Raw genomic sequence first — 10,151 nt, forward strand, 5'->3', positions numbered from 1 at the left:
CGTCTTTCCCGGAACTATTGACCTGTACAGCTGCCGGCAAAGAGCGAGTCCTTTTCGATCGTAAAAGTTTGCATCTTTGTTTGACTTGAAGCGGCGAATAAACGACCCGTACACTCTGCATTTTTACCTTTTCTCTCCATAAAGCAAAGTATTAAGACCCGGACATGGCGTCGTGTTTGAGCGACAGAAACGGACGGTTTTAATCGTTTTACTTATGTTAAATCTTCATCATTGAAACATCTCGACTCTTCGGTTTGACGTTCAAATGCAGCAGGTTTTCGATCGTACATGGATCGTTCTGGGGTGTGGTTCTGGGGTGTGGTTCTGGGGGCGGGGCCTATCACGTCGTATGGTTGGACGTTTGATCGTCTCAGACTTACATCATGTTATTATTGATTATACTTACACTCGATATACGTTATGAGACACGTTTTATTGACACCCGTAAATACCACAAGTGTCACGTGTTATAAACAAGGAAGTAAAAGTATCTTGACGCGACAACAAATTAAAAGAATTATCTTGAAAGGGCAAAAAACATACACATACATAAACAAAAACATGAAATCATCCCAGAAAACACAAAGAAATGTTCACGAAATAAAAAAAAATTAGGTGTAAAAAACAAAACAAAGAAATGATCACGAATAAAGGAACAAATTGCACAATTTAACAGATTCCCTGGTGAAAGTTAGCAATGACCTGCTCATGGTTTCAGTTCTTACACCGACACACACTATGACATCTTTGTGTAGTTAAAGTACTTAAAGATGTTCGGGTCGATCTTCATCTGAACACGTTCATCTGACTCTCACCAGTCAATGTTTCCTGATGCTCCTCACGAGATGATCACACAAACAAACTTGACACCAGGTTCATTTGTTGTTTTCTTCACATGAACGAAGATGAACAATTTCCATAACTTTCTTTTCATCATTAGATAGATAAATAGGAACAGGAAGCCGACGCTAGCGATACTAGAAGCTTGAGCGAACAGGAAGCCGACATAGTGATGCTAGTAGCTTGAGCGAACAGGAAGCCGGCGCTAGCGATACTAGTAGCTTGATCGAACAGGAAGCCGGTGCTAGCGATACTAGTAGCTTGATCGAAACAGGAAGCCGACGCTAGTGATACTAGAAGCTTGAGCGAACAGGAAGCCGACATAGTGATGCTAGTAGCTTGAGCGAACAGGAAGCCGGCGCTAGCGATACTAGTAGCTTGATCGAACAGGAAGCCGGTGCTAGCGATACTAGTAGCTTGATCGGACAGGAAGCCGACGCTAGCGATACTAGTAGCTTGACCGAACAGGAAGCTGACGCTAGCGATACTAGTAGGTTGATTGAACAGGAAGCCGACGCTAGTGATACTAGAAGCTTGATCGAACAGGAAGCTGACACTAGCGATACTAGTAGCTTGATCGAACAGGAAGCCGACGCTAGCGACGCTAGTAGCTTGATCGAACAGGAAGCCGACGCTAGCGACGCTAGTAGCTTGATCGAACAGGAAGCCGACGCTAGCGACGCTAGTAGCTTGATCGAACAGGAAGCCGACGCTAGCGACGCTAGTAGCTTGATCGAACAAGGAAGCCGGCGCTAGCGATACTAGTAGTTTAATCGAACAGGAAGCCGACGCTAGCGACGCTAGTAGCTTGATCAAACAGGAAGCCGGCGCTAGCGATACTAGTAGCTTGATTGAACAGGAAGCCGACGCTAGCGACGCTAGTAGCTTGATCGAACAGGAAGCTGACGCTAGCGTTACTAGTAGCTTGATCGAACAGGAAGCCGACGCTAGCGACGCTAGTAGCTTGAACAACACGGTCACGTGAATATTGAGGCGATCTGATTGAATCTCGGTACGGAAGGGTCATCCAGGGGTCATCCAATTGGAAGAGGCCCCGCCCAGCGAGCCCCACCTGATGCATTCATTACCTTATTTCGAATTTCAAACGGAAGCGGGTCAAGAGATCCCAGCATCTCTTTCCTTAACCTCTCATTGACCTCTATATTGAAGTCCATGATTTCAAGGTTCTCAACTTGTTTATCTGTTCGTGAGGCTCCAGGAGGACGAGCGTCTCAGAGGATGAAGACAAGTTTGACACTTTAGTTTTGAAAGTAAACCATTAGTTGATGAGGGCGACGGGTCCGAGGTTCACCTGTGAAGATGAAAAACACTCGCTCGTCCGTCACTTCGTTCTCCTGGGATTTGAATCCAAGCGTCTCGATCGAAGACACTTCACGTGATTAAAGAGAAAGAAACGAGACGGAAGGACAGAGAAGACGTCGTGAGACACGTTTGTCTTATTGTCTTTATGTTTTATGGAGTGGTTTTATTATTGAATCAAATAGTTTAGTTACAGTGAAGGTTTGAATGATTCAATTCAAAAACACTTTTCAATAATAATCAAACAATTTTCTACTATAATCAAACAATTTTCAACTGTAATCAAACAAAATTCAACTATAATCAAACAATTTTCAACTGTAATCAAACAATATTCAACTATAATCAAACAATTTTCAACTATAATCAAACAATTTTCAACTGTAATCAAACAATATTCAACTATAATCAAACAATTTTCAACTATAATCAAACAATTTTCAACTATAATCAAACAATTTTCAACTGTAATCAAACAATTTTCAACTATAATCAAACAATTTTCAACTATAATCAAACAATTTTTTTTAACTATAATCAAACAATTTCCAACTATAATCAAACAATTTTCAACTATAATCAAACAATTTTCAACTATAATCAAACAATTTCCAACTATAATCAAACAATTTCCAACTATAATCAAACAATTTTCAACTATAATCAAACAATTTTCAACTTTAATCAAACAATTTTCAACTTTAATCAAACAATTTTCAACTATAATCAAACAATTTTCAACTATAATCTAACAATTTTCAACTATAATCAAACAATTTTCAACTATAATAAAACTATTTTCAACTATAATCAAACTATTTTCAACTATAATCAAACAATTTTCAACTATAATCAAACAATTTTCAACTATAATCATCTATAATCAAACAATTTTCAACTATAATCAAACAATTTTCAACTATAATCAAACAATTTTCAACTATAATCAAACAATTTTCAACTGTAATCAAACAATTTTCAACTATAATCAAACAATTTTCAACTATAATCAAACAATTTTCAACTGTAATCAAACAATTTTCAACTGTAATCAAACAATTTTCAACTATAATCAAACAATTTTCAACTATAATCAAACAATTTTCAACTATAATCAAACAATTTTCAACTATAATCACACAATTTTCAACTGTAATCAAACAATTTTCAACTGTAATCAAACAGTTTTCAACTATAATCAAACAATTTTCAACTGTAATCAAACAATTTTCAACTATAATCAAACAATTTTCAACTATAATCAAACAATTTTCAACTATAATCAAACAATTTTCAACTATAATCACACAATTTTCAACTATAATCAAACAATTTTCAACTATAATCAAACAATTTTCAACTATAATCAAACAATTTTCAACTGTAATCAAACAATTTTCAACTGTAATTAAACAATTTTCAACTATAATCAAACAATTTTCAACTATAATCAAACAATTTTCAACTATAATCAAACAATTTTCAACTATAATCAAACAATTTTCAACTATAATCAAACAATTTTCAACTATAATCCAACAATTTTCAACTATAATCAAACAATTTTCAACTATAATCAAACAATTTTCAACTATAATCAAACAATTTTCAACTATAATCCAACAATTTTCAACTGTAATCCAACAATTTTCAACTATAATAAAACAATTTTCAACTATAATCCAACGATTTTCAACTATAATCAAACAATTTTCAACTGTAATCAAACGATTTTCAACTATAATCAAACAATTTTCAACTATAATCAAACAATTTTCAACTATAATCCAACAACTTTCAACTGTAATCAAACGATTTTCAACTATAATCCAACAATTTTCAACTATAATCAAACAATTTTCAACTATAATCAAACAATTTTCAACTATAATCCAACAATTTTCAACTATAATCCAACAATTTTCAACTATAATCAAACAATTTTCAACTATAATCAAACAATTTTCAACTAGAATCAAACAATTTTCAACTAGAATCAAACAATTTTCAACTAGAATCAAACAATTTTCAACTATAATCAAACAATTTTCAACTATAATCAAACAATTTTCAACTATAATCAAACAATTTTCAACTGTAATCAAACAATTTCCAACTATAATCAAACAATTTTCAACTATAATCAAACAATTTTCAACTATAATCTAACAATTTTCAACTATAATCAAACAATTTTGAACTATAATCTAACAATTTTCAACTATAATCAAACAATTTTCAACTATAATCAAACAATTTTCAACTATAATCAAACAATTATCAACTATAATCAAACAATTTTCAACTATAATCAAACAATTATCAACTATAATCAAACAATTTTCAACTATAATCAAACAATTATCAACTATAATCAAACAATTTTCAACTATAATCAAACAATTTTCAACTATAATCAAACAATTTTCAACTATAATCAAACAATTTTCAACTATAATCAAACAATTTTCAACTATAATCCAACAATTTTCAACTGTAATCAAACGATTTTCAACTATAATCAAACAATTTTCAACTATAATCAAACAATTTTCAACTATAATCCAACAATTTTCAACTATAATCAAACAATTTTCAACTATAATCAAACAATTTTCAACTATAATCCAACAATTTTCAACTATAATCAAACAATTTTCAACTATAATCAAACAATTTTCAACTATAATCCAACAATTTTCAACTATAATCAAACCATTTTCAACTATAATCACACAATTTTCAACTGTAATCAAACAATTTTCAACTGTAATCAAACAATTTTCAACTATAATCAAACAATTTTCAACTATAATCAAACAATTTTCAACTATAATCAAACAATTTTCAACTATAATCAAACAATTTTCAACTATAATCACACAATTTTCAACTGTAATCAAACAATTTTCAACTATAATCAAACAATTTTCAACTATAATCTAACAATTTTCAACTATAATCAAACAATTTTCAACTATAATCCAACAATTTTCAACTATAATCAAACAATTTTCAACTATAATCAAACAATTTTCAACTATAATCAAACAATTTTCAACTATAATCCAACAATTTTCAACTGTAATCCAACAATTTTCAACTATAATCAAACAATTTTCAACTATAATCCAACGATTTTCAACTATAATCAAACAATTTTCAACTGTAATCAAACGATTTTCAACTATAATCAAACAATTTTCAACTATAATCAAACAATTTTCAACTATAATCCAACAATTTTCAACTGTAATCAAACGATTTTCAACTATAATCAAACAATTTTCAACTATAATCAAACAATTTTCAACTATAATCAAACAATTTTCAACTATAATCAAACAATTTTCAACTATAATCAAACAATTTTCAACTATAATCAAACAATTTTCAACTATAATCCAACAATTTTCAACTGTAATCAAACGATTTTCAACTATAATCAAACAATTTTCAACTATAATCAAACAATTTTCAACTATAATCCAACAATTTTCAACTATAATCAAACAATTTTCAACTATAATCCAACAATTTTCAACTATAATCCAACAATTTTCAACTATAATCCAACAATTTTCAACTATAATCAAACAATTTTCAACTATAATCAAACAATTTTCAACTAGAATCAAACAATTTTCAACTAGAATCAAACAATTTTCAACTAGAATCAAACAATTTTCAACTATAATCAAACAATTTTCAACTATAATCAAACAATTTTCAACTATAATCAAACAATTTTCAACTATAATCAAACAATTTTCAACTATAATCAAACAATTTTCAACTGTAATCAAACAATTTCCAACTATAATCAAACAATTTTCAACTATAATCAAACAATTTTCAACTATAATCTAACAATTTTCAACTATAATCAAACAATTTTCAACTATAATCTAACAATTTTCAACTATAATCAAACAATTTTCAACTATAATCAAACAATTTTCAACTATAATCAAACAATTATCAACTATAATCAAACAATTTTCAACTATAATCAAACAATTATCAACTATAATCAAACAATTTTCAACTATAATCAAACAATTATCAACTATAATCAAACAATTTTCAACTATAATCAAACAATTTTCAACTGTAATCAAACAATTTTCAACTATAATCAAACAATTTTCAACTATAATCAAACAATTTTCAACTGTAATCAAACAATTTTCAACTGTAATCAAACAATTTTCAACTATAATCAAACAATTTTCAACTATAATCAAACAATTTTCAACTATAATCAAACAATTTTCAACTATAATCACACAATTTTCAACTGTAATCAAACAATTTTCAACTGTAATCAAACAATTTTCAACTATAATCAAACAATTTTCAACTATAATCAAACAATTTTCAACTATAATCAAACAATTTTCAACTATAATCAAACAATTTTCAACTATAATCACACAATTTTCAACTGTAATCAAACAATTTTCAACTATAATCAAACAATTTTCAACTATAATCTAACAATTTTCAACTATAATCAAACAATTTTCAACTATAATCCAACAATTTTCAACTATAATCAAACAATTTTCAACTATAATCAAACAATTTTCAACTATAATCAAACAATTTTCAACTATAATCCAACAATTTTCAACTGTAATCCAACAATTTTCAACTATAATCAAACAATTTTCAACTATAATCCAACGATTTTCAACTATAATCAAACAATTTTCAACTGTAATCAAACGATTTTCAACTATAATCAAACAATTTTCAACTATAATCAAACAATTTTCAACTATAATCCAACAACTTTCAACTGTAATCAAACGATTTTCAACTATAATCCAACAATTTTCAACTATAATCAAACAATTTTCAACTATAATCAAACAATTTTCAACTATAATCAAACAATTTTCAACTATAATCAAACAATTTTCAACTATAATCCAACAATTTTCAACTGTAATCAAACGATTTTCAACTATAATCAAACAATTTTCAACTATAATCAAACAATTTTCAACTATAATCCAACAATTTTCAACTATAATCCAACAATTTTCAACTGTAATCAAACGATTTTCAACTATAATCAAACAATTTTCAACTATAATCAAACAATTTTCAACTATAATCCAACAATTTTCAACTATAATCCAACAATTTTCAACTGTAATCAAACGATTTTCAACTATAATCAAACAATTTTCAACTATAATCAAACAATTTTCAACTATAATCCAACAATTTTCAACTATAATCAAACAATTTTCAACTATAATCAAACAATTTTCAACTATAATCCAACAATTTTCAACTATAATCAAACAATTTTCAACTATAATCAAACAATTTTCAACTATAATCAAACAATTTTCAACTATAATCAAACAATTTTCAACTATAATCAAACAATTTTCAACTATAATCACACAATTTTCAACTGTAATCAAACAATTTTCAACTATAATCAAACAATTTTCAACTATAATCTAACAATTTTCAACTATAATCAAACAATTTTCAACTATAATCCAACAATTTTCAACTATAATCAAACAATTTTCAACTATAATCAAACAATTTTCAACTATAATCAAACAATTTTCAACTATAATCCAACAATTTTCAACTGTAATCCAACAATTTTCAACTATAATCAAACAATTTTCAACTATAATCCAACGATTTTCAACTATAATCAAACAATTTTCAACTGTAATCAAACGATTTTCAACTATAATCAAACAATTTTCAACTATAATCAAACAATTTTCAACTATAATCCAACAATTTTCAACTGTAATCAAACGATTTTCAACTATAATCAAACAATTTTCAACTATAATCAAACAATTTTCAACTATAATCAAACAATTTTCAACTATAATCAAACAATTTTCAACTATAATCAAACAATTTTCAACTATAATCAAACAATTTTCAACTATAATCCAACAATTTTCAACTGTAATCAAACGATTTTCAACTATAATCAAACAATTTTCAACTATAATCAAACAATTTTCAACTATAATCCAACAATTTTCAACTATAATCAAACAATTTTCAACTATAATCCAACAATTTTCAACTGTAATCCAACAATTTTCAACTATAATCCAACAATTTTCAACTATAATCAAACAATTTTCAACTATAATCAAACAATTTTCAACTAGAATCAAACAATTTTCAACTAGAATCAAACAATTTTCAACTAGAATCAAACAATTTTCAACTATAATCAAACAATTTTCAACTATAATCAAACAATTTTCAACTATAATCAAACAATTTTCAACTATAATCAAACAATTTTCAACTATAATCAAACAATTTTCAACTGTAATCAAACAATTTCCAACTATAATCAAACAATTTTCAACTATAATCAAACAATTTTCAACTATAATCTAACAATTTTCAACTATAATCAAACAATTTTCAACTATAATCTAACAATTTTCAACTATAATCAAACAATTTTCAACTATAATCAAACAATTTTCAACTATAATCAAACAATTATCAACTATAATCAAACAATTTTCAACTATAATCAAACAATTATCAACTATAATCAAACAATTTTCAACTATAATCAAACAATTATCAACTATAATCAAACAATTTTCAACTATAATCAAACAATTTTCAACTGTAATCAAACAATTTTCAACTATAATCAAACAATTTTCAACTATAATCAAACAATTTTCAACTGTAATCAAACAATTTTCAACTGTAATCAAACAATTTTCAACTATAATCAAACAATTTTCAACTATAATCAAACAATTTTCAACTATAATCAAACAATTTTCAACTATAATCACACAATTTTCAACTGTAATCAAACAATTTTCAACTGTAATCAAACAATTTTCAACTATAATCAAACAATTTTCAACTATAATCAAACAATTTTCAACTATAATCAAACAATTTTCAACTATAATCAAACAATTTTCAACTATAATCACACAATTTTCAACTGTAATCAAACAATTTTCAACTATAATCAAACAATTTTCAACTATAATCTAACAATTTTCAACTATAATCAAACAATTTTCAACTATAATCCAACAATTTTCAACTATAATCAAACAATTTTCAACTATAATCAAACAATTTTCAACTATAATCAAACAATTTTCAACTATAATCCAACAATTTTCAACTGTAATCCAACAATTTTCAACTATAATCAAACAATTTTCAACTATAATCCAACGATTTTCAACTATAATCAAACAATTTTCAACTGTAATCAAACGATTTTCAACTATAATCAAACAATTTTCAACTATAATCAAACAATTTTCAACTATAATCCAACAACTTTCAACTGTAATCAAACGATTTTCAACTATAATCCAACAATTTTCAACTATAATCAAACAATTTTCAACTATAATCAAACAATTTTCAACTATAATCAAACAATTTTCAACTATAATCAAACAATTTTCAACTATAATCCAACAATTTTCAACTGTAATCAAACGATTTTCAACTATAATCAAACAATTTTCAACTATAATCAAACAATTTTCAACTATAATCCAACAATTTTCAACTATAATCCAACAATTTTCAACTGTAATCAAACGATTTTCAACTATAATCAAACAATTTTCAACTATAATCAAACAATTTTCAACTATAATCCAACAATTTTCAACTATAATCCAACAATTTTCAACTGTAATCAAACGATTTTCAACTATAATCAAACAATTTTCAACTATAATCAAACAATTTTCAACTATAATCCAACAATTTTCAACTATAATCAAACAATTTTCAACTATAATCAAACAATTTTCAACTATAATCCAACAATTTTCAACTATAATCAAACAATTTTCAACTATAATCAAACAATTTTCAACTATAATCCAACAATTTTCAACTATAATCAAACAATTTTCAACTATAATCAAACAATTTTCAACTATAATCAAACAATTTTCAACTGTAATCAAACAATT

This window comes from Callionymus lyra, chromosome 2 (assembly GCF_982586985.1).
Source record: "Callionymus lyra chromosome 2, fCalLyr1.hap1.1, whole genome shotgun sequence".
NCBI lineage: Eukaryota > Metazoa > Chordata > Actinopteri > Syngnathiformes > Callionymidae > Callionymus > Callionymus lyra.